The sequence below is a fragment of the Pleurodeles waltl genome, chromosome 8 (genome assembly GCF_031143425.1).
Source record: "Pleurodeles waltl isolate 20211129_DDA chromosome 8, aPleWal1.hap1.20221129, whole genome shotgun sequence".
Taxonomy (NCBI): domain Eukaryota; kingdom Metazoa; phylum Chordata; class Amphibia; order Caudata; family Salamandridae; genus Pleurodeles; species Pleurodeles waltl.
Genome location: NC_090447.1, coordinates 48,428,886 through 48,435,525, shown reverse-complemented (window position 1 = coordinate 48,435,525; position 6,640 = coordinate 48,428,886). Strand labels below are relative to the sequence as shown.

The following is a 6,640-nucleotide window of genomic DNA, read 5'->3' as shown; positions in this document are numbered from 1 at the left end:
TGACTTTCTGACTGATCCTTTGGTTTCCAAGATTGAAGATGAGGTGCAGACAGGGGTCTGTGGGGGCTCCTGAGTGGATGGATTTCATGGTGGAGGTTCCAGGTGGACAGTCTGTGGTTCATATCGGTTGTTGTGGTAGTGTATCTGTTGATGAAGTCTGTAGGTGTAGGTTAGGGTTTGAAGTTTCTGTATATGGTTGCAATCATGTCATGAAAGAAGTCAGCAAGGTTCTCCTCTCCTGTGAGGGTGTGATGTTGTTTTTACTAGCGGTCGGGTTGAAGAATTCCTTAAGGATGTAAAAAAGGTTCTGTGGTGTTGTTTCTTCTGCTTCTGTGGTGTTGTTTCTTCTGCTTTTGATACATGTGGCTAGGGCTGCTTTCTTTGTTGCTCTCAGGAGGCAGTGGTGGAAGTTAAGGGAGGTCTTGATGGCTGCCTTGTCGGAGTCATCCTTGCTAGTGCGCAATTTCCTCTCCAGCTGTTTGCTGTCTCGTTTCGCAGCTCAGAGGTCTGAGGGCTACCAGCTGACCTTTATGGAGAGTTTTCTCTGGATGCTACTCTTGATGGGAACAATGCTGTTGGTGCAATTGGTAATCCAGGCTTTGAAGTTATTTACTCCCTGTTCAAGATTGGTAGCAATGGCAGGGCTGGAGGTGTTGAGGCCATTCGTCCAGCCTGACTTTGAGATTTTGCTCCACCCTCGGGTGGGGGGTGCTGGTCATCTTGGGGGTGGCGGTGCAGCGGCTGGAGATGAAGTGGAAGATAGTGATCAGTCCATGTGACTTTGGTGGCATGGCTGTATTTGACACAGGCTGCTAGAGATGAAGATGGGGTCTAGTGTGTGTCCTGCAGTCTGCACAGGGTTGTGGATGACCTGGGACAGTCCGAGGCTGGTCATACTATTGAGGCTGTGTGCAGAGTTGTTGTCGTTGGGCTTGTCAATATGGAAATTTAGGTCACTGAAGAAAATATAGTGCTTGGAGTCTAATGTTAGGGGCACAGTACAGTCTGCAATAGTGCTGCAGAAGCTGGAGCACAGGCCTAGGGGTCGATACATAAGGATGCCTCTGATGGTAGTCTTGTCATCCGTGTGGAGCTTGAAGTTGATGGGTTTTATTGGGGAGGTGGTGTTGTTGGCAGAGGTAGTGCCCTATATGGTCTCTTTGTGGACTATGGCTGTTCCTCCTCCTGGCTTGTTGGTGCAGTCTTGGTGCGTGTTATAATATCTATCGGGGATTGTTGTGGGTATGTCTTCAGCAGATTGAGGTTGAGTCAGGTTTCAGTAAGGAATAGGATGTTGAATGCAAGGGTGGTGATGAGGTCCCATAATTCGGTGGAAAGTTTGCGTATGGAGCATGTGTTGAGGAGTAGGCAGTGGAGGTGGTGCATTGTTTCTGGCATGGTGTAGTGAGAGGTCAGTATGGTGTTTTGTGGTGTGACGGCTGTTGTGCTGGTGCAGGAGAATCGGCATCTGGCTCAGGAGAACGGTCCGACCGTCGAGTGTGGTGCGCAGCAGCAGCATTTGCTGGGTCGACTGGTGTTCAGGGTGCCGAGTTTGGTGACGTGGTATCTGCAGGTGGGTCGGGGACCAGGGGTCGTGGTGCTGGGCGCAGTCCAGGTGCAAATGGGCATAGGTGGGCTTTGGTGAGCCAGCGGCAACCCTCTGCGCGCGCCGGCTGTGCGGCCGGCCTGTGGCCTCCATCAAGTGGGTCCTGGGAGGCGGGAGGGGTGCTGGGAGGAGGTGGGAGGGTCTAGGTGGGAGGTGGGAAAAAGTGGAGGGCAGGCAGTGAGGTAAACAAGAGAAAAGCAATGATTAAAACGAGGGAAATAGTGTAGCGGAGTCCAATGCCACCAGACTTTTTCCACTGGGCTGAAGACCGCCAGCTCCGTGGCAGTCACCTCACCACGGTTCTGGCAGTTGGGTTTTCTGACAGCCAAACTTGTAATCAGGCCCAAAATGACAGAAAGAGCAAGATAAATCATATGAGCTACTCTTACAACCAAGAAAATGAAATGATGCAAACTGTCAAAGTAACACAATCACCCCCTACCCCAAATGTGACAGAAATAGAAGTAGGCCACGTATTGCAAGATATACAAGAAGCAAGCACTAGCTCCCCAGAGCCCACAACTAAAAATCTTAAAGATATACTCCCTAAAGTCCCCAAATAGATCACAAGCCAATTACCAGCTATAACCACCTTAAAACGCAGAATTGCATTAACTAAAAAAGCCACCAGCAATAACCTTCCTGTCCCTAGAAGATTCCAGGATATCCAAATACCTATACACTTAACAACCACACATAATGAGGAACCCTTCCTCTTATATGATAACCTAAAAAAGGTTTTCTACAACATATAACTTACTAACACTAAGCCATTGTCAAACATGAATGATGGATGGGACCTTTGAAATGTGCCACAAACCATTCACTCAGACATACACTGTACATGGTGAATATTCAAATACAAATATGCCATATACCATGCCCTACTACCTACTAGACAGAGTAGCACATAGTACGAACTATTAATCCACTTTAAAATTAAAACAAACAACTACTGCCCCCATAAAAATATAATTGATTTTGAACAAGCTGTGATTCAAACCATTTGAAAACTTTACCTGCAGAAAGCCATATAAGGTTGTTACTATCATTTTAATCAAAGCATATAGAGACATCTCCAAAAATTTGTGCTAACTGTACAATATGCTAAAAACTATCAATTTGCTTTTGAAATTAAAAAAAAACTGATTGCTCTACAGAGGTAACTAACAACTTCAATTTATGTATAGAAAGTCCTTTCTATCAACAAACTGAACACAAACAAAACTCTTAAATGGGTTGTTTTGAAGAGACTTGAGTTGGCAGACTGCATCACTTAGGACACAGACACAAACCCAAATTCCAAATACCATGGTGGAATGTCTCTGACAGCATCATGCACAGAAAGCCAAAACAAACAATGCAGTGAAAGGATAGCACAATGCCTTCCAATCCAACCTAGGCAGAACACAACCTACACTCTGTAAATTTATTGAAGCCCTACAAAAAGAACAAACCTACCAACAACTACTAATGGCCCTATCAGTAATTCAAAACTAGCAAATAAATCTCTAGATTGTCTGACATGCTTCGATATAAAGTAAAATTCTTTGTAAACAACAAAGGAGCACACTACTTAGAATTAATAGCCATAACACTATTGGAACCTAAGTAAGATCCTAAACCAGCATAACAAAATTGTTTCAAAAAAATAATATGCCTATTCATTTTAACAACCCAAAATACCTAAAACGATAAGTTTAAATAAAACTGATGAATAAAATATTATGTATATTATTTAAAATAAAATATGAATCTCACCAAGCACAAACCTCAAATAAGACATAAATGTGTTGTAAAGATTAAATGCAACACATAAAATATATTTTAAATCTGTCATAATTCAGCAAATATAAAATTTTCCAACCAGAAAAAAATACTTAGATAGTAGTTACTGTTCTGTAGCTGCAAAGGTTCCCACTGTCCATGTAATCAAAAATGATAATCCACCAAATATGGAAAAAGAAACGCCAAAAAAACGCAAAAATAAACTCATCCAAAATACTCATGAACAACAAAAAAATAGAAAAAGTGTTTAAAAAAAGAAATGCACCTGAAAACCAAAAGAAAGGAAATCAAAGTATTGGTTTTCTACAAACAAAAATGTATTTGCTTTATAAAAAACAGGCTAACACCAAATGTCCATCAAAGACATTGCCATTCGAAAACCTGCAAAGTAAAACACAATACTCACCTGCAAAAAAGGAATTTAAAAAATAGTATATACATCACACTTAGGATCTAATTACAATGTGGGCGGCGCAACCGTCAGACCACTATTATGGCAGTGGGGAGGCAGCCGCCAATCCGGTGGCTTTCCCACAGCCGTATTATGACTTCCTCGCGGGGCCGCACTGTCGGTGCCAGCAGCACACTTGGAATGCCCACTGTCTGCCACAGCAGACAGTGCGCATTTCGGATGTGCTACCATGGGGGCCCCTGCACTGCCCATGACGTGGTCATGGGCAGTGCAGGGGCCCCCCGTGGCACTGTTCCAGCCTTTCTGCCAGCCTTGTCATGGCGGTGACTCTGCCACGAAAAGCCTGGCGGAAAGGCATGTCGTGATCAGCCCGGCGGTGACCAACCTGTCGTGATCCATGATCCTGGCGGGGGCGGCGGTCTCCTGGCAGTCGAACTGTCAGCATCGTAATCTGGTGGTCGAACCGCCAAGATTGTGTTGGTCAGACTGCCACTGCGAGTATAGTGGTCTTAGGGCTGCCGTACTCGTAATTAGGCCCAAAATCATCTAAAGCACATAACACAACATAATTGTACACTTCTAAGAAACTCTACGTACATCTACACCTAGGCCAGCACGCTTGTGAATGACACTACAACAAATACAACTATGTTCATGAAAATTCCAAAAACGAAACTATAACTAAAGTTTACAACTTCCCCCTATATCTCCCCTAACCTTAAAACCCTAAAAAATAGTATTTAAAATATATACAATTAATTTACACTAAACAAATTATGTCACTGTTATGATTAAAAAAAAGTACTTTACTGTATTAATGTATACAAAATGGAAAACAGTGGAAACATGTACAAAACGCAAAACTGTTTAGATATAATGTACATGGTTTATTTAATACTAACGCTGTAGTAAAATATTGTTTATATATCAATCTAAAAATGTTTTTGTACACATACAAATATATATGTTAAAACATGCAAATATATACATTAAATAAATAAGAGAAAGAAAGTGCAAACTGTGTTATGTACCTTTATTATAATTAAAGAAAAACAACTCCTATGTAAAGTATTTTTCTGAAAATCTTAAACACATATTAAATTACATTAACTACTCTTACTGCATACAAAACCATTTGAATAAATGCAGTGGACACTAAAAGGTTTATATTTACTATTCCGATTCCAATTAAAACCATTTTGGGGAAGATTTTAAACACTAAAGTGGTCATATTACCTATTCTCAGTTCAACGTAACCTAATTTGGGCAAGGTGTTGGGCACTAAAAGGATAACATTTACTATTCCCACTCCATTCTAAATCCTTTTGGGAAAGGTGTTGGACACTAAAGGGGGACACATATACCAGTCCCGCTGCATGCTAAACCATTTTATGGAAGGTGTTGGAGCGTATGAAGATCTGAGTGGGGGGGGGGGCGCGGGGAGTACTGGGGTGCCAGACCCCCGGGGAGTTAGGGTTTGCCTTCACTGACGGCATGTACAAGCCCAAGTCCAGCCTTAGCTCCCCCCTATGCAGCTCTGGCACGCCACCCTGGACCTTCTGCAGAACGACGAGTACTATGACATCATAGACTGGCCCAGTGACTATTGTGAGTTTGTTTTCAAAGACCCCCAATGAGGTGGCTGTCTCTGGGGAATCCGCAAGTGCAAACCCCAGATGAACAACACAGGCTAAGCAGGATCATGCAGTATTCCTACAACAAGAGAATACTGCATACAACCAAAGGCAAATGTTTTACTTTAAATTTCTTCTTAATATACTGGTGCTGGTCAACTATCCATTCATTGATATGGGCCTGAGCGATAGACCTGCCCCTCAGAGTGCTCCACCTGTGCCATTCGACAGGACTCATTTCCGTTTTCCACCTTCTACACCCTCTGACGTTTTGTCTCCCAATGAAGATTTGCACTCTCCAATGTTTTCATCAGTGGCCTGCTGCCTTGGCAGTGGTTCAGTTTGTGACCGCAGTGATGGTACCTCAGTGCATTCTGAGGTGGAGGAGAGTATAGCAGAAGAGCAGTGGTGTAGTCTTGAAATGAACACTTTTCATGGATCACCTCTTCTATTCCTTGCCTGCATGGCACACGAGAGCATCTTCAGAGTGCATCCACGTTCCAGAGTTCCTGAGCCCTTGATCATTCCCAGTTTCACATATGGGTGCTTCGAGTGGTGATCTCCTGCCCCAACTTTCCCTTGCTTTCCCAAACACATCCATACACATAAACTACACACCATTGCTGACTCCTCGGACTCATCCTGCTCCACCACTGCAGAGCACCCGTGAAGTGCAGATCAAGAAGCCAGGTAGTTGCTCATAGACTGCCCCCCGTATTCCATCCCGGTCTGGCGCCCCTGCAGCTGGCCCCCTTGCAGTGTGGGCCTCTTCGGAGGAGGCTGCGCAGGTCGGTGTTACCTACAATCAGGATAAGCAGAGCAAGCTCAACACAGGTCAGTTCAGAAAGTATGGGCGTGTGTGCCAGTTGTGGGCAACTGCCACCAAAGGTGAGCCCAGGCCTCCACAGAAGCGGCTCTGCCAGGTTTGGGTGCAGCTTGTGGGGAATAAACGAGGCCCGCTTGCCATACTGTGTGTCAAGTTGCAAAGCCGCCAAACACCGAATTATCAAGCTGTCAAGTGCCCAAGTGCCCTAGTAGGTCCGCCAGGCCTAACAGGATCATCTAGGCCCAGCCCTCAGGGCCGCTCAGATCTACAGCAGATATACAGCGGATTCTCCAGTGGGCCCGGCAAGATTCAGGAGGAGACCCAACAAGTTTGCGCGTGCTCGTGCCCCTCAATAGTTGAGATGTGGCGGCACG

At 44.4% G+C, this 6,640-nt stretch overlaps 1 pseudogene; it reads left to right on the top strand.

The window, feature by feature from the left end:
* Positions 1 to 425: 425 nt before the first annotated feature.
* On the top strand, positions 426 to 6,144 carry LOC138249382 (ETS domain-containing transcription factor ERF pseudogene; annotated as a pseudogene).
* Positions 6,145 to 6,640: the final 496 nt, after the last annotated feature.